At 40.8% G+C, this 19,926-nt stretch overlaps 1 protein-coding gene across 3 annotated transcripts in view; it reads right to left on the bottom strand.

The window, feature by feature from the left end:
- Positions 1-19,926, bottom strand: part of LOC135088779 (allatostatin-A receptor-like) — a 222,861-nt gene that overhangs the window by 84,233 nt on the left and 118,702 nt on the right. Inside the window, exon 3 of one of the 3 annotated variants that reach the window (XM_063983799.1) lies at positions 9,989-10,045. The exons of the other annotated variants lie outside the window; for them this stretch is intronic. The gene's annotated coding sequence lies outside the window, so the exon portion shown is untranslated. The remainder of the gene's footprint in view (positions 1-9,988; positions 10,046-19,926) is intronic. 3 annotated transcript variants of the gene reach the window in all.

Raw genomic sequence — 19,926 nt, 5'->3', positions numbered from 1 at the left:
AGTATCTATCGCTAAGTAAGTTCCGTGTTTCTGAAATGATAAGGCTGAATATCTTGTAACTTTCATCCTCAGTAAATATGAATAATGACGAAAATATTTAATGGCCAACGAACTGAATTAATGTCAGCTTCCGGGGACTGAACATATTGCCACTTGTGTCCGAACTAAACGTAAATACATGAGTGAATATTAAATGCCAACAGTAAATGTCAGCAAATGAAGCCAGATGCTGAATAACCCTTTCACTCCCAGGTATGTGCGGGCGAGGGATGAAGGAACATGAGAGCAGATCCTTCATTGAGTAGTGACCCCACGCGCCCTTTGTGAGTGGTCCTTGAGGTATTCTGGTCCGCACACCACTCACCTGTGGCCTCGCCCTCTCACCTTTGTCTCAGGTAAGTGGCCGGGTACATCAGCACACCTGGCACCTCCCAGCACCCACCATCCACCGCCCGCTCCTCTCAGGTGTAACGCGACCGCCTACTAACGCAAGAAGAATGTAATATTGGTCGCTCTTATATCCTCGGTGCATTAGCGACGTTACCCTTGGGCTTTGTGGGTTTGTGGTGTGGTTTTTTGTCTCTCAGATCTGCGTTGTGGGGTCGATTCGCAGTGTTTTAAGAGTTAGGTAGTTTTCCCCTCGTGTCCTGGTTCGATTCTGAGTCACTGTTTTAAGATGTTGCAGTCGCTCGTATCCGTAATCGGCAGCATATGATCTCTGTTATTTTCTTCTTCTTTCGCCGTTTCCTCAGTCAGGGATTAGCGCCGTGCTTGTGTCGCCCCCGGTTATTTCTCTCTCTCTCTCTCTCTTGGTTCTTTCTCCGTGACACACATCCTTTGCATTTCTTGATGAATTCCATCCTTCACTCTTTTGTCTTCGCGATCTTCCTCCCTCATCTTTTTTTTTCTTTCTTTTTTTTTTTTTTTTAGATTCTTTTAATCTCGTGACTGCAGCGCCGTAACTCAAATTCTGCAGTAAAACATCCACTTTGTAATAATTAAGTTTGAGTATGCCCATGTAGAGAAACTGCCGCTCTTATTTGTATGTGTCGTGTTACCTCGTGTCCTTATTAAAGTGGCATTACTCAGTCTCAGTCTCAGGGGAAGGTGGTCTGGCCGCTTGATGCTCCATACGGCGACGACCGCAGTGGTGAGATACAAGCCACGATCACCCACTGTAATGCAGACCCGCAGCCTCCTCTTCAATATCAGCGCTCCTCCTCCTCCTCCTCCTCCTCCTCCTCCTCCTCCTCCTCCTCCTCCTCCTCTTCCTCCTCCTCCTCCTCCTCCTCCTCCTCCTCGTTCTGCTGGCTGAGTACGTAGCTTGCTTGATTAGTGAGTCACTCATGAAGAGCTGCTGCTTCTGCACACACACACACACACACACACACACACACACACACACACACACACACACACACACACACACACACACACACACACACACACACACACACACACACACACACACACACACACACACACACACACACACATTTCCACCACCAATCAGTGCATGACATAGATGAACTACTGAGGAAGATGCCCAAGTGTGTGTGTGTGTGTGTGTGTGTGTGTGTGTGTTCCCTACACGTGTTTTTCTGCTAAGGTCACGCCAACAGGTCTGCTGCTTCCGGCTCTTCCTTTGCGTTCCTTTGTGGTGGCTCTGAGCTCGGTAAATAGGACAGCACTCCCACCAGCAGCGCCTCGACGCTCCGCCAATACTGATGCTCCACTTCACTGCGAATATTGAGGCGGGGGATAAATTTGAGCGGCGGGGAATATGCGTTTTGCTCTCGCACGTAAAAGGGAAGAGGAAAGCGTTGGGTGCACGTGCCGAAGTGAGGCAAGGTTGGGGAGCTTCCATTCACTCACGCTGGCAAGAGACCGAACACATGTTTAATGGGAAATGTATGAAAAGACACGTGTATATTTTGGATATTAATTGTAAGAGAGGAATAGAAAGGCTGTGCATAGACTACATGTTTCCACAAGTTTGTTTTCCCAGTAAGATAAGAAAAATGATGAACTTGTTTAAGGTAAAATATTAAAAGTTTTGTGTGTGTATATTTTAGCTCTTAATTGTGAAAGAGGAATAGAAAGCAATACGCAGGCTACGTGTTTACTCGTGGTTAGTGTAAAGTATATGAAAAATGTGTATATTTCTGTTCTCAATTATGAAAGGTGATAGAAAGCAATGCACTGTACTCTTATGTTCTTATCTTCTTGAACGGGAATGGAAAGCAAAACTCATAGTATATATTTCCACGAGTTTTTTTCCCCAGTAAGATAAGGGAAAAAATGTCAATATGTTTAAGGCAAAATATTAAAAGCTCCGTGTATATTTCACCTCTTAATTGCGAAAGGGAACAAAACGCAATGCACACGCTGTATATTTTCCACGAGTTTGTTTTCCCAGTAAGATAAGAAAAAGGTGAATGTGTTTAGTGTAAAATATCAAAACTTCCCTGTATAGTTAAGATCTTTTAGTCGCAGGAGTGAATAGAGAACAATACACAAACGTTTTGCATATATACATTTTGTTAAGATATTAAAAAAAGTTTATTTAATATTCGGTTTGTAAGGTTATGAAACGAACAAGCTTTTCAGTGTAAAATATGAATGTCTGCCCTCGAAAAATATTTATGCCATGTTAGTCAAAGGGGGAATAGAAAACAGCATAGGATCTTTAGACGTCACGTGAACAAAATTGGCCTTCCTTTCTCGTTCTTATCTTTTTTTTTCTTTTAAGGAAAGACGTAGTGAATGGGATTTTTTCATTTCTTTCCCGGGCCGGTCTTTCATACAGGTAAAGAATGCATACTGTACAAACCAGCTTGTTATTTTAATAAGGAAAAGATATGCTTGGGTGACGGAAAATATGAAGACTTTTGTATATATTTTACCTTTTTAGCTGCTGAGAGGAATGAAATCATAGGGAGGAATAAAGATTTAACAGACATTTTAGGTAAACATAAATTGATTATGCTAAGAAAGGAAAGATCGAAAGGAAGAAGAAAATATGAGCGTTTTTTTTTTCTCTCTCTCTCTCTCAGAATTACATTGAGGACTAGGAATTTAACACACAAACTAGAAAAACACGGGCTGATTTTGTGCTACGAAAGAAGGAACGGAAGAAAAATACCACCTTTTTAGCAGAAAACGTAGCATGTTTAGGCGTCTTTCCCCTGGAGTGATGAGAAGCAAATGTGTACACGAACATACAAACATATTTTCCAGTAATGCAATAATACGGTGCTGCCATTTTCTTCTTTACCTTTTCTTCACCTTGGGGTAACTAGCTTATTCTTCCAACAGACAAGTGGAGGTTCTGATACCATCTTTACCTGTACCTTCTGTGTTCTTTAAGTCACCTGTCGTTTCATTGATGTATAGAAGCATAACTTTAAGATTTATATTAATTCTCATCTCTCTCTCTCTCTCTCTCTCTCTCTCTCTCTCTCTCTCTCTCTCTCTCTCTCTCTCTCTCTCTCTCTCTCTAAGCTTATTGGCATCTTTTCTTCCTTTGTCTCTATCGCCTTATGTCCATTCCTGGCTTCCTGTGTCAGCTCCTCCTCCTCCTCCTCCTCCTCCTCCTCCTCCTCCTCTTCCTCCTCCTCCTCCTCCTCCTCCTCACGTCATTCCTCTTCTTTCTTCCTTTCTGTCTGCAAGTTCGTTTTATCTCCATTTTTTTTTCTTTCCTTCTTCCTCTTCCTTGTCTCGCGGTACCTGCTTCAATTTCTCTCTCTCTCTCTCTCTCTCTCTCTCTCTCTCTCTCTCTCTCTCTCTCTCTCTCTCTCTCTCTCTCTCTCTCTCTCTCTCTCTCTCTCTCACCTCCCGTTTTACATACTTACTTCATTGCCTCCTTTCCTCCGTCCCTCCCTCCTTTCCTCCCTCCCTCCTGTACTTAAATGCTTACCTTCTTTTCTTTCCTCCTAAACTTTCCTCCTCCTATCTCTCCCTCCTTCCTTCCCTCCTTCCCTCCTTCCCATTTACTTCACCCTCAAAACGTACTTAACTATCCCTCCTTTCCTCCCTTCTCCCCCACCTTTCTTTCCTCCACCCCCTCCCTCCCACTCTTCTTTCCTCCATCCCTCCATCCCATATGAAAATACCTCCTGTTTCTCTTAATCTCTTTACTTATTCCTCTTTTATCTTCCCCTATTCTTCCCTTTCTCTCCTACCTCCTGGCATCCTCCCTCCTTCCTCTCTACCTTCCTCTCTTCCTTCCTCTCTTCCTTCCTCTCTTCCTCCAGTAATCGCGTACGGGATAAATTTAGTTGTCCAGAATCTAATTAATGTGGAAAGCAAGGAAGTACAATTACAGCAGCCACTCCTTCAGACTCCTTGGAGGGTCTGCGGGAGGAAGAAGGAAGATTAAGTAGGAGAGCGGAAAGGAAAGAGGTGATAGAAGAAAGGTAATTAGGAAAGAAGGAAGGAGAGAGGGGAGGATGAAACTTGAATACAAAGTGAGTGGGGAGGAAGGAAGTAAAGGAAGAATGAGGAAGAGTAAAAGTGGGGATAAAAGTAAAGGAGATGGAATGAAGGAAGTGAAGGAAAGGAGAGAGAGCAGACAGAAAATTGAATGAGAAAAGCGGTGGTGAAAGAAGGAATAGAGGAAGTGAAGGGTAGAGAGATGGTGAAGAAAAGGAGAAAGATTCAGGAGGGCACTAAGGCGGTGAGGAAGGAGAGTCAGAAGAAATGTAAGACAGAAAGAAAGAATGGAGGAAAGGGAGGGAAAGAGAAGACGCGGAGGAAAGGGGAGGGGGCGGAGGAGGGAACCAAATGCTCTGTCCAGAAACAAAAGGTAAGGTTAATTAAGTAAGGCAAGGTAGGGTCTCCCGTCTTTGGCAGAGAATGAGCCCACGAAATAGGAAGACAAATAAGTTGTTGGCTTTTTTTTTCTTCATTATTATTTTTTTGTTATTTCTATTATTATTATTAGTGGTGGTGGTGGTGGTAGTAGTAGTGGTGGTGTTGCTGCTGCTTTTGTTATTATAGTAGTAGTAGTAGTAGTAGTAGTTGTAGTAGTAGTAGTAGTAGTAGTAGTAGTAGTAGTAGTAGTAGTATCATATCTGTATCTTGTCGTTTCACTCTAATTCCTGCTCAGGATCTTCCAAACCGGAGGTGCCTCGGGCGCTTTGCCTCTGCTAGTTGGCGAGAACTGAGATATTATTCTGACTTGCCATGTCGGAGGCACATCTGTGTGTGCAGCGCGCTTGATGAAAATAATTATGTCTGACTTTGAGGCGTTCATTCCTCACTCTTTCTCTTGTCCTGAACCTTCTAAGCCTTGCTTTAACTCAGCCTGTTCTCGTGCTATACATGATTAAGAGCGGCCGACAAGCGGCACCTGAGCCTCCATCTGAAATTCACCCGCTCTACATTTCTGCCCGGAATCATTCCCAGAGTTTTCTTAAGCTGGCCAGAAACTCTCTTATTAATAGAAAATATCAAAATGTTTTCAGATGTAATCCTTTCCCCGTGATTTCTGGCACCTAACGAAAATGAACGCCAGCAACTTTTCTTCATCTTTCCCTCCACTATTTCAGCCTGATGGCACCACCGCTGCACCTCATCCATCTCCAGAGCTGCGCTCCTCGACCCGACCTTTGCTGAAAATTCAACTTTGGATGATTCAGGGTCTGTTCCTCTCCCTCCACCATTATCAGACTATTTCATGTCTTCTATTGAGAGTCTTCCTAATGTTTTCCACGCCCTCGCTGGCCACAGCTCTCAGACGGTGTATTGAGCAAATGGACTCTGATATTTAGAATTCTCAGAGGCCAGAAATGACGTGACTGTAGCCAGAAGTATTAGCCAGACCTCCAGGTAGACATTGTATAGGTGATAACGCCCTTACACAATTACATGAGTTACCTGCTATACGCTTGGTTACGTGATGAAGTCATGAAGTCAGAGGGGTCAGCTGTAATTCACATCAAAACCCGCGTCCACGTCAGGCCATGGAAGTTTGACTCGCCTCGTTCACGTCGCCGCGAGCTCCGCCAGTCCAGTACGTAGTGTATTTAATGTTTATTCTGTATATAAAAGAAGAAAAACAAGAACTTTAATTAGGTTGTCCTCATCAGCATATTCCAGCAGCCTTTGTCTTGCGTTTTATTCTGTTTTCTTATTTTTGTGTAGTGTGGCGCTTTTCTTTACTTTTCTTCCGTCAGTCGAATCATTATGGCAGGGCTGTATTCAAGTTTGGTTGGGTGAAAAGTGAGTAGCATAATAACAGATCATCCACTTATCTATCGTTCTCGTTATTATTATTTTTCTCTTTTTCGACCGTATTGTAATGATTGTTTGGGTGTTCTCTATATTTTATCGCTTTTAGATATGTTTTCCTCTTTATTTTTTTCATTTCTCTCTCTCTCTCTCTCTCTCTCTCTCTCTCTCTCTCTCTCTCTCTCTCTCTCTCTCTCTCTCTCTCTCTCTCTCTCTCTCTCTCTCTCTCTCTCTCTCTCTCTCTCTCCTTTACCACACATTTTCATACCAAACTATTTCACATTTTTCAGAGACCTTTTACTCTCAGACATGCATATCGTTTTCTCTTCTTCCTTTGTTTGATTTTCTACTCATTTATTGGTCTTGCTCTTACTACTACTACTACTACTACTACTACTACTACTATTAGACTGGAGGGTAATTGTTTTGAAAGCTCCATCTTGGAAGAGTTCAAGTCACAGGAAGGAGGAAATACAGAAGCAGGCAGGGAGTTTCAGAGTTTGCGAGAAAATGAGATAAATAATTGAGAATACTGGTTAACTCCTGCATTAAAGAAGTGGACGGAATAGGGGCGAGAGAAAGTAGACAGTGATGTGCAGTGAGGCCGCAGGAGGAGGGGAGGCATGCAGTTAGCAAGGTTAGAAGAGAGGTTAGCGTGAAAATAACGGTAGAAGATAGCAAGAAATGCAACACTGCGGCGATGAGAGAGAGGCTGAAGACAGTTAGAGGACAGAACTGAAAATAAAATGCTATTACTACTACTATTACTACTACTAATGATAATAGTAACGATAATAAAAAAATAATAGTAGTAGCTCATAGTAGCATGCTCAACTATCACCACAATTAACAACCACGTCTTCCACTAACTTCAACCACCACCACCACCACCACCACCACCACCAGCACACAACAGTCACGCCTGCACAATATTACAACGTTGGCGATAGCTCAGGCATTATCACCGCCAATCTCCAGAGCTCCGGACACGTGCTGATTAGGGAGACACTGGGGCGTGAAACTGGTCTTGCGGGGGTGATTGGAACCTGGGACACGAATGGGCGATGTGGGGAGGGAGTGTGGAGTATTGGTGGTGAGAGAGGAATTGTGGGGAGCGAGTGGGGAGTGTAGGGACAAAGGTAGTATGGGGAGGAGGGAGGACAGTAAGGACATCAACAGTCTAGATTGAACCGTGAGAGAGAGAGAGAGAGAGAGAGAGAGAGAGAGAGAGAGAGAGAGAGAGAGAGAGAGAGAGAGAGAGCCTTCACATCAGCGACACGTGTTTGACCCTCACTTTCTTATAAAATGAAATAAAAAAAAACACATCTCGTGAATCGCGGGGAAGAAAAGGAAACGACATGTAAACATTTTTTAGACCAGTAGAGAGAGAGAGAGAGAGAGAGAGAGAGAGAGAGAGAGAGAGAGAGAGAGAGAGAGAGAATATTACATCATCATTTCTTCTCTGGTCGTAAATTCTTGTTGGCTCTTAATGGTCCCTCTCGTTATCTGATTGGAACGTTGGTTAGTAGGTGAAATTTCAAAGATTTTCTACTTTTTCTTCTTTCTTTCTGCTTTTTTTCTTTTTTCTTTTTCTTTTTCTTTTTTTTTAGTCCGTCCTTGGCCAACTCTGAATGAGAAAACGTGACATGGGATTAAAAGCTACATTAGTCTCTCTCTCTCTCTCTCTCTCTCTCTCTCTCTCTCTCTCTCTCTCTCTCTCTCTCTCTCTCTCTCTCTCTCTCTCTCTCTCTCTCTCTCTCTCTAGTCCTTCTCCCACTCCCACTCTCCCGTTCTCCTTTCATTCATATTCCTGAGCGCAACGAAAGAATGTCTCTGAGGGGAGTTGAGGCTTTCACCAACACTGAGAACCTTTTTACGAACACAGCGAACCTAATACTGTTGGTGTTACTAAGGCGCTGCGGTGGCTGGCGGGAGGTAGACAGACGCTGGGAGATCAAAACACGAAGGGCGGGATCACCATCACGTATGCCCTACATAACAGCTGTGTATACGGAGGAGGAGGTGGAAAAGGACGAGTTATATACTTAGAAACATGAATAGAAGGAGGAGGAAGGGGAATAAGGTGAAGAGAAGATAAAGGAGGAGGTGGAGATGCATTTGTAGCGACAAGAGGGTAAGAGTATGAGGGTAAAGACACTTTGGAGGAGGAAGAAGAGGAGGAGGAGGAGACGACACACTTATCAAAATGAGTAGAAGAAGGAAGAGGAATAAAGACCAGTTGGAGGAGGAGGAGGTGGTACATACTTAGCATCATGAATATTAGAAGAAGAAAGAGGAATAAGAGGATGAAGGCAAGATAAAGTAGAAGGAGGAGGAGGAGGAGGAGGAGGAGATTCATGCTTAGCAACGCAAGTGGTAGGAGGAAGAGGAGTAAGAGGATAAAGACGAGGTGGAGGATGAGGACGAGGACGAAGAGGAGGAGGAGGGGGAAGGGCACGAAGACGAGAAGGACGTAAATGAGGAAGAGGAGGAAATGTAAGAGGAGATTAATATTCAGAAGTTCAGAAAAGGAAGGAGAAGAGGAAAGAGAAGGGAAAAGAAAAGGAGAAAAGTGAGGATAAATATGCATATACAGTACAACGGGAGGAGGAAGAGGAGGAGTAGAAGAAGAAAGGGAGGAGGAGGAAGAAAGAAGAGAGAAAGAAGAGAGATAATGATAAACAGGAATAACAAATAAATCGATAGAAAAGGAAGAAGCATACGCGGAAGAAAGCAAAATACCAGAACGAGAAGAGAGAAAGAGAGAGAGAGATAGAAAGACACACACAAGAGGAGGAAGAGGAGGAGAAGCAAGAGGAAGAAGAAAAGGAGATGGAGATGGCAAGGGAAATGGAGAAGGAAGCTGAGAAGTGACAGTGATCATTACCTCCCCCTCACATCTCGCTATAATTATCCCTACTTAACTAATTAGTCTGCATCCTGAACCGGGGCAAGAAAAAAAACAGCCACCATTTCCATCTAACTCCACTTGCCCTGAACCTGTAACCTGCCCGGAGTGGATCTCGTCAGTAGCCTTCTGGGAACAGGTGTGTGGGACTTGTTACCTTTACCTGGAATGGATGCTCGCGGCTCGACTCACCTAACACCGCGCCACTTCCATCTAAATTCCAGTTCAGTAAACTTTCCCCACGCGAATTCCTGTCATGTAAATATTCTCGTTTATCATGATTTCAGCTTGGATATTTAACGTTCGACAGGTGAATCCAGGTATCTGTTTTGCACGGATCGATGAAATATGAAAATAATCAAATATAAACAAAGACCAACGGTAGAGAGTGAAAGAAAATGTAGTAGTAGTAGTAGTAGTAGTAGTAGTAGTAGTAGTAGTAGTAATGGGAAGAAGAAAGGTTGGCATCAGATTGCTAGGGAGAGAAAAGTAAGGTTTCTGTGGGGTCGTAAGAGAGAGAGAGAGAGAGAGAGAGAGAGAGAGAGAGAGAGAGAGAGAGAGAGAGAGAGAGAGAGAGAGGTGCTAAGAATGAAGTTGAAAAAAGGAGAAAGAACAAAAACTGAGATGTGGTAGTGAAGATACTCTCTCTCTCTCTCTCTCTCTCTCTCTCTCTCTCTCTCTCTCTCTCTCTCTCTCTCTGGTTTATCATTTGCTGTATCGTTTATCTTTGTTTCCCGGATGCGTTCCTCTCTCTCTCTCTCTCTCTCTCTCTCTCTCTCTCTCTCTCTCTCTCTCTCTCTCTCTCTCTCTCTCTCTCTCTCTCTCTTTGTTCCCCACCCCGCGTACCTGTCGTTGCTGTCATCTGTAGCAACTCACGCCCACCTGCGCCTCTCACGCCCTCACCTGGAAAACACAAATACGTTATCATTATTATTATTATTATTATTATTATTATTATTATTATTATTGTTGTTGTTGTTGTTGTTGTTGTTGTTGTTGTTGTTGTTGTTGTTGCTGTTGTTGTTGTTGCTGTTGTTTTGTTGTTATCATTATTATCATTATCTTCATCATCAGCATCATCATCATTTAGCTATCTACCACCACCACCACCACGACTACTACTACTACTACTACTACAACCACTACCACCACCAGCCGTTACTTCTCTGACCTTTACTACCAAGAGCTTAAAAAAAAAGTCATTTGTCAACCGCCTCATGTGACCTTTCTGTAAATCCACGAAAGATTGTCTCCCCCAGCTAGGTCACATTCCGCACCTGAGTGTTAGGTCATGTCGGGTCATGACGAGGCGTGTTATGTTACTTTAGGTCATGTTAGGCACGCCCGTATAGGAAGGTCAGAGATGAGACGTGGAAGATGGAAGAGAGACAGAAGGAAGATGAAGGGGAAAGGAAGAGGGAGGTGGAAGGACGGAAGTGAGAGGGAATTAAAGGGGATGAATAAAAGAGAGAAGAACGGAAGGAGATGAAAAGAGAGAGAAGGGAAAGTGAATGGGAAGGGTGGAACAAGGAAAGACAGAGAAAGATGAGAGGAAGGTGAATGAGAAGGGAAAGGAGGACAATGGAAGAGAGAAGGGAAGGGAAGAGGAAGATGGCAGAAGGAAAGACGGAAGAAGATGAAAGGGAGATAAATGAAGAAGGAAAAGGAGGTGATGGAAAAGGAAAGGACGGAGAAAAATGAAAGAAAGAAGTTCTGAAAATCTGACAGAAGGGAAGGAAGAGAGAGGAAGGGAAATAGGCGAGAAAAAGATAAAGGAAGAAGAACAGAAGGAAGTCAGGAGAGAGCTGAGAGAGAAAAAGAAAACTATTGGAATGTAGGAAATATAAGAGAATGGAAAAGGGAAGGAGATGAAAGGAAAGGAGGTAGGTAAGAGAAGAAAGGGACGGAAAAAGGAAAACTGGTGAAAGGAAGGGAGATGAAAATAATAATAATAATAGAAATGAAGATGAAAATACTCTTGTAAGATATTTTTATTGAGGAATCCGACGCTTTTAAAAGAGAAGATGCTTACAAAAATTTAATATACCATAATGATATTTCTTTTTAAAGGACACGAGCTCGGCAGGAGGGAATTTAATTGAAACTTAGAGAGGATTATAACTTAGACCAAGGAGGATTTTAAAAACAATGGTAAAGTTTTTCCATCTATTTTTTTTTTCTTTTTTCTTCCTAGTAGAAATTAAAATTAGGCGTGTTTTTGTTAAATTTGCTAAGGAGTCTGAAGATAACTTAACCAAAAATAGCATTAACTTAAGGTCTAACCTAAGCTTAACACAACGGTAATCCAACCTATCTTAACTAATCTAATCTAATCTAACAGTAACGTAACTAACCTACCATAAACTTACCTAACCCAACCGAAGTCCAACATATTGGCAACCTAACCTAACCCTAGTGCAACATAATATTAACCTAACCTTTCTTATTCTTAACCTTACAATAGTTTAGCTTACCTTACCTTGCCTCACCTCACCTCACCTCACCTTACGTAACCTAATGAGATATAAACTAATGTAACACTATGGCTGAAACATTCTCAAATTAACTTTTCTTTATATTTTTTTTCTTGAGGTTTAATTAGTAAATCCACGTATTCTATCATACATCATTAAGAATTTCCACCCTCGTTATGTTTACGTTTATTAGAGAGTCTTCATTCAGTTTTTATTTATATATACATTAAGCTTCATTCGGATTCTTTATATACTGTTGGAGTCATTTATAAAAACTCACTAACCTTACAATTTTTTCTAGGGATATTTCGGTTTTGATATAGTGCATCTCAAAATATATATTCCTTTTGTGTGGACGGCACATGTTAAACTCCATTTCCTCCCTACACGCATCATATTCCATTCCTTTTCCATGCTTCTTCCCTTCAATCCTCCCTTTTTTATGTATTGGGTTTCTGCTATTACATTTTCCATCTTCTTATTTTTTTTTATCAACATTTCCGTTTTTTTTTTTTCATATTTCGTTTATTCTCATGCCTTTTGCTTTTTTTATGCATTTTTTCTTTATCTTTAATCTTACACAGTTCTCTAATATCACATGTTCTCTTCCTATTCCCTTTCATCTCTTGGGGAATACGGAAATAATTTTTTTACCAACAAAATACTTTCCAACATAATATTTCCTTCCTTTTCATCTCTCTCTCCCTCAACATTCAAGCCTCAGTCCTCTCTCTCTCTCTCTTATAATGCAGTTTTGCCCATTACATTTCCTACCCTCTTATCTTCCTATCCTATCTTCTTTTATCGCCACTTCTCATATATTTCTTCATCCTGTGATTTTATATAGGAATCACCTCAATATATTTCTCTCATCCTTTTCTGCATTCATGTTTTCCTTTCTTTTTCTGCATATTCCATTTTTCTCTGTACTTTTTCTCATTTACATATACTTTGATATACTTTTGTTATCTAATAAAGGAATCACTTTATATTTTGATAACATTTACTTTCTTTTCATGCTTATTTTCATGTTTTCCTCTTTTTTTCCTTTGCGTATTCCATTTCCCTTTTACTTTTCTTATTTTTGCATACGTTGATGTAGTTTGTCATCTTCTCTGTTTACCTTCTTCCTCTTCGGTGGGTAAATATGAGACTTTTAGAGGGAAGGTGGGGGGGATAGGCCTAAAAAGAGGGAGTAAGGGAGGCCTAAGCACATAATATTTTCTAGCCCACACACGGCCTATTCTGCTTACTAGGTGGCCCATGCTAGGCCTTTCCGATAATATTGTGAGAGAGAGAGAGAGAGAGAGAGAGAGAGAGAGAGAGAGAGAGAGAGAGAGAGAGAGAGAGAGAGAGAGAGAGAGAGTGAGAGTTCCATTACCTCTAGTGTCTTAAACAAAAACTTTTCCTGCCTATACCTTGCCTCATACATTCTCTCTCTCTCTCTCTCTCTCTCTCTCTCTCTCTCTCTCTCTCTCTCTCTCTCTCTCTCTCTCTCTCTCTCTCTCTCTCTCTCTAAGCGAATCTATCATTATCGACCTTCCCTTATTTAACACTTTTTTTTCCTTTTTTTTTTTTTCTCCTGTTTTGGCATCAGTGAACTGGACAAACAAAACCTTTCCACATGTTTCCTTATGGTCTCTCCTACGCCAGCCAATTAGATATAACGAGGAGGAGGAGGAGGAGGAGGAGGAAAAGAAGATTAGGTGATCAGTTTCATGCATTAAGTTTTATCCTTCAATCTGTGTGTGGTTCTTTTTGAATGGTTCGTAATTGGTTTGGTTGTGTTTTGTTTTTCCCATTCTCGTTTTGCTGTTTTTTTTTTCTCACTATTTGGAGTTTTTATTGTTTTGTAGCATGTTCACGGTATTTTTCTGTTTTCTTTAGTTTGCCATCCATAATTTTCGTTTTCTTTCCCCCCTTTTTTTTTTCTTCGTGTTCGTATTTGGTTCTTATGTTTGTGTACTTTTTTTTACAGTTTCAGTTCTCGTTCACCATTTTTTGGCCCATATTTCAGTTTTCTACGTACATATCTTTTTCTGGATGTTCATTTTTATATTTTCTTTTTTTTCTCTCTCTTACTTTTCTCTGACTTCGTTTCCTTCCCTTTTTGCTGATATTCGTGGATTTCCCTGTGGAGATTTGTCACTCTTCTTCCCAGTCTCCATCCCTGTCCCCGCCCGTGTCCTTGTCCTTCCCTCCTTATCGTTGTGTTGCGACGAGAAGCCCGGAGACTCACAGACCGCAGGACATCTCTAAGGGGGACACCAATCTCGTTCTTGCCTTGACTTATGGACCTCCTCTTCCTCCTCCTCCTCTTCCTCCACCGACTTTTCCTCCTCCTCCTCCTCCTCCTCCTCCACCGACTGCTTCTCCTCCACGAGTCTTATAAAGTCACTAACCCCATGTATATTTTTTTTCCTCGTATTTTTTCTTCTTTCCCCTCCTCTTCCTCTTCCTCTTCCTCTTCCTCTTCCTTCCCATTGATTTGTATGTGTGTGTGTGTGTGTGTGTGTGTGTGTGTGTGTGTGTCTCTGGCATGGCGTGATGGGAGGAACACCCTGCAAGCTGTGGACACACCGAGCCTGGACAACACTGTGGGCGGCGGTGGGCGAGCGGCGAGGCACGGGCGTGTGTGTGTGTGTGTGTGTGTGTGTGTGTGTGTGTGTGTGTGTGTGCTACTGAAGATAATATGTAAGGAGTTAATGTGATGGGGAAAACTAAACCACAAACCAGCAACACCACCACTATCATTCTCCATCAGCACTACCACCAATAGTTATTAGTGTCACCACCACCACCACCACCACCACCAGTACCACCACCACCACCACCACCACCTCCATGTTCGTCTTTCAGTCTTGTCTTTCATTTTTCTCCAATATTCCTTTCTCCTTTCCTTCTTCGCGGACTTGTTCCTCTCCTCTTTTTCCTCCTCCTACTCCTTCTTCCTCACTTTCTTCTCCCTCCTCTTCCTCCTTCTTCCTCACCTTCATCTTCTCCTTCCTCTTCCTCCTCCTTCTCCTCCCCTGTCACTTCCACGTTCTCTCCTCTGAGTTTTTTTCTTCTTTCTTTCTTTAATTCTTTCTCCTCACCAATCTTGCTTCCTTATCCCCAAAAATTCCTCTTGTCCTTTCCTCTTTTCCTCTTATTCCTTTCCTTCCATTTTTTTTTTTTTCCTTTTCCTTCCTACCGTTATTAATAAACACTACTTCTCCTCTCCTTAACTTCCTCGAGCTTTTGTCAACATTCTTCTCTCTTTTAATTTTGTCTCCATTTTTTTCCCCCTTGCTGTTTCTACTCTTTAATTTACCTCTCTCTCTTTTCCGCACCAATTATAGACTTTTTTTTCCCTCTCGTCTTTCTACTCCTGTGTCCTTTGTCTATATCTTTTCAGGACGCCACCAATAGTCCTTTCAATGTTGTCTTCTTTTTCCTCGTCCTCCTCCTCCTCCTCCTCCTATTAGTTAGAGTTTTAGTCGAATCTTCTTGCTAACTCACTTTCCAAACCTTTCCAGACGCCTCCTCCTTTACTAAGAGAAGTGGATACTCTCTCTCTCTCTCTCTCTCTCTCTCTCTCTCTCTCTCTCTCTCTCTCTCTCTCTCTCTCTCTCTCTCTCTCATGGTAATTAGATGCTTGGTTTGTGTGTTTTTACTTCTTTACCTCATTTTTTTTCTTTTTCTTTTTCTTTTTCTTTTTTTTCTTCTTTTTATGCTGCTGAAAGGAGGAAATGAGAAGGTGACTTTTCTTTTTCTTTTGTTTTGTTTTGTTTCGTTTTGTTGTTGTTGTTGTTGTTGTTGGTAGTAATAGTGATAGTAGTAGTAGTAGTTGTAGTGGTGGTAGTAGTATCATCACCATCATTATCATCATCACTATCATCATCATCATCGTCGTCACTATTTTTTGTGTATGAATGGCTTATCAGAGAGAGAGAGAGAGAGAGAGAGAGAGAGAGAGAGAGAGAGAGAGAGAGAGAGAGAGAGAGAGAGAGAGAGAGAGAGAGAGAGAGAGAGAGATTCATCAACTCACCAGCAATGAAGAATGTTTCCACACACACACACACAAAAAAAAAAACATGAAAATAAAAAATATAAAGAGAATGTACATGAAGGAGAAAAGAAAAATGTGGAAGGAAAGAAAGAGTATTTCCTTTCCTTTCAAATAAACCAGGAAATGATGCGTAGGGAATGACAATGAGAGAGAGAGAGAGAGAGAGAGAGAGAGAGAGAGAGAGAGAGAGAGAGAGAGAGAGAGAGAGAGAGAGAGTCAGCGTGTATGTGCGTTATTCCGTCACAATGAAAAGGAAACAAATGAACGTAGTGAAAGGAAGCCGCAATAAAAAGAGGGAGAGAAGACAGATAAAAATAACCCAGACAAAAAAAAACATACGAGAAACAAAAGAAGAGCAAGGAATATGTTACAAAAATAAATGAATGAATGATGTGGTAAAAATGTTCACTGTCGCACAATTCAACATTAAACAAAAGATGTGAATGGTAGAAGGGAATTATGCGAATATTTCCTCTTATTTAGACTCTTGCTTTAGGATAATGAAAATACTGTTGCGAAAGGTCTGACATGGATAGAATAAAAAAGAATAAAATGTAGGAGACTCACCAAATTAACCATAAATAAAAAAAATAAATAAAAAAAACGATAAATGTACAATAAATAGTCTTAGTGGCCATTCCTTTACAAAACTAGATTTATTACAAAAAACACCACCAACGTGAATTAATAAAATGTAATGGTTCATGTGAATTAACCGTAAATAGTAAGAAAATATGAAAAAAACTGTTAACATATGTCGTTTTCACTAAGACTTTAATGTAGGTGAACAAATATTATGTTTCAAGAATTTCAAAATGAAGTAGATAAAACAGTATCCTGCACTCGCACAAAATCATTATATACTGGCAGTGGAAAGTGAGTTATATGTTTCTCTTTAACTGAGTCGATGTTTTGAAGGCTGTAGTGATGCTGGGGCTGACTTACGGGAAGGAAGGAAGCACCACACACAACACTGCACCACACAACGCAACACATGACAAGACAACACAGCAACACAAGACAAGACAAGGCCGAAAAACACAAGACAACACAACAACATTTGACAGAAGACAAGATACACAAGATGAAACACCACAGTACAAGTCAACTCAACCCAACCCAACTCAACACACAACACAACACAACACAACACAACACAGGATATTGCACTCTCCGCTCATTGATGCCCTGTGACAATACCCCATTCCACTGAGGCTCAAAATAAAGAAAAACTCGACAGAGAAATTTATCGCTACACTGAAAAATTTCCAATATGTTTTGTTGCGGCGCCTGGATGCAATATTTTTTTTTTATATATATATATACTTTAATATATTACATGTGGTGGGTGAGGAGGGGCCTTCTTTCGTTGCGCTGTTTTATTTTTCTATACTAATTTGGTGTAGAGTAACGTATTCAGAAAGCCTAACGAGGTTCTGAGTATATTTTGGTGTTTTTTTCTTTTTTTCGTTTATATTAATTTGTAAAACCCAGGCAACTTTTATTTATTTGTTTATTTTTATTTTTTTTAATAAGATACTTGAATGTGCACGTTTTATGTTTTCAGAGCACTTGCCCTCTCTCTCTCTCTCTCTCTCTCTCTCTCTCTCTCTCTCTCTCTCTCTCTCTCTCTCTCTCTCTCTCTCTCTCTCTCTCTCTCTCTCTCTCTCTCACACACACACACACACACACACACACACACACACACACACACACACACACACACACACACACACACACACACACACACAGAAACACATACACCGAGATAAGAGGAGATAGGAATGCACAGATATATAGCTTTTCAAATAGAGCAATAAATCATTGGAATACATTACCAGGGGAAGTGGCGTTCGTGTGTGTGTGTGTTTGTTTGTGTGTGTGTGTGTGTATGTGAACAGTATACAGTATCAACCCTCTCACAACTTGAAGAATTTTCCAGTCCTCACTTACAACTTTTATAAACACTTGTAGCGCACTTTCTTTAATAGCCTTGTAGCACAGGGTAAACTAAGCTAATGTCTTATTCCCAATTTATCCAAGCGTGCCCTTGCAATCAGTAATTCACTACTCTAAACTCGACATTACTAACAATAACACTTAACAGGTACGAAAATAAAGACACTACTCGCTTGATTCAATTCCATCAGGTAAACATAGAGAAGGAGAATTACTTAGAGTCATAACGTGTCATTAACCATAATGGACTATAGAACTTAATGACTCTTAATGACAAAACCACCCCAGCTGTTAAAGGCAAATTATGTTATCAGTACATAAACCCTAATTGTATTCCTTTCATTGCTCTTCCCCGCGTTACTCATCTTACTCATGAATGTGTCTTGGAAATGTATTGCCTTCATTTACATCCAGGGGAGAAAAAGAGGAGGAACAGGAGGAGGGGGAGGAGCAGGAGGAGGAGGAAGAGGAGGAAGACAGAGGAGAAAGCAGGAAATCAAGCGGAAGTATAAATGCGTGCGTGAAATTTATGTGTGTGTGTGTGTGTGTGTGTGTGTGTGTGTGAGAGAGAGAGAGAGAGAGAGAGAGAGAGAGAGAGAGAGAGAGAGAGAGAGAGAGAGAGAGAGAGAGAGAAATGCATACTTAGATAAAAACATATATATAAATAAAACAGAAGCACACATACAGAGACAACCAAAACAAACGTCACAGAGAGTAAAATAAACATGAAAGAGATAGAGACAGAAAACTACACACACACACACACACACACACACACACACACACACACAGCAATCATAACAAACTTATACATATATACAGTCTTCATAAACCTTTAAAAATATCCAGTTTCACCGTCCCGCCTCTTATCCTCCTCCTCTTCCCTCAAAGATGATTAAATTCCACATATAAAACCTCGAAGGGCGATCCAATGCTGTGGTCAGGTCTGGAGCCTATCCCCCCTCCCCCCAATGCCTTCAGCTCACCTTCCATCCCTTGGGAGTTGTCTTGTATCATCTCACTGGGAATATTGTGCGAGACTAATAACTTTGCCCCGACAGACAGTGATATAGACAGACAGGCAGACAAACAGACAGACAGACAGACAAATAGACAGACAGACAGATAGGCAGATAGACAGATAGACAGACAGACAAACAGAAGAAAAAAAGAAATGAAGAAAACGTAGATTTAAAAAAGTTTACTATTATTTTTACTATCATTATTGTCAGGAAAGAGATCAAAGTCAAAGAAAATGGAAGGCAAGGAACTCAAAAAAAAATATCTGAAGAAATTCTAGAGTAAAAAAGAAGTTATTATTATTTTTATTATCAGTTCTTGCTAATTGCCTTTTTCAATCGTAACGACGCGGTGGTGCGGGGTGCCGGTAATTGCTCTTCATTGTTCTCTCATGCAGCTTTCCTTTTGTGCAATAACCAGAGAGCAGATGGCGTGTTAAATGTCAGGTCACCCCCCATCCCTCCCTGACTCCCTCCCTCTCTCGACATCCTCTGTACGTTACCCTTGCATCAATCCAACACTGTTATTTATTATTTGTCATTTATTTAGTTATTCAGTGCTTTTTTTTTTATATATTGGTTCCAGTACTTCTTTGTTATCGTTTGCTGTTCAGCGTCACTTATTTCCCTGTTTTATTTGATTTTATTTTTGCATTGGTAGAGTTTTTGTTTATTATTTTGTCTGTTTCCAATAAGTTTTAAGTCGTGTTGCGTGGTGTGCAGGATGATTGATTTCTGGGTTTATTTTTATTGTATTTTTCCTCATTTTCATTCGTGAACGTTTTGAAATCCAGTTATAAGGAGGAGAGAAGAGGGAGATGAAAGGAAGGAAAAATGGAGTGAAGAGAAGGAGAAAGGACAGAAAGGAGTAAGGAAATGAAGAGTGCTACATATATGAATATTATTAAGTACTTCTTTATGATCATTTGTTATTCTCTATTAATAATTTTTCTTCTTAACTATTTGTATTGTAGTTTTTGTTTACTATCTATCTGTTTGCAATAAAATTTTTCAGTTTTGCTTTCGTGATGTGCAGGATGACTGACTTCAGAGTTCATATTTGTTGTAGTATTTTTCTTATTTAAATTCTTAGAAATTCTTAGAAATGTTTTGAATTTGAGTACGAGGAAAGGAGGATGAAGGAATGAAAGAAGGGAAGAATGGAAAGAGGTGTAGGAGGAAGGACAAAAGAAGTAAAGAATTGAAGAGCGGTGCACTTACAATGTGCATAATAAAAATAATAATTTCTTTAATATCGTTCGTTAATATGTGTCATTCACG

This window comes from Scylla paramamosain, chromosome 31 (genome assembly GCF_035594125.1).
Source record: "Scylla paramamosain isolate STU-SP2022 chromosome 31, ASM3559412v1, whole genome shotgun sequence".
NCBI lineage: Eukaryota > Metazoa > Arthropoda > Malacostraca > Decapoda > Portunidae > Scylla > Scylla paramamosain.
This window is presented reverse-complemented; position numbering and strand designations above follow the sequence as displayed.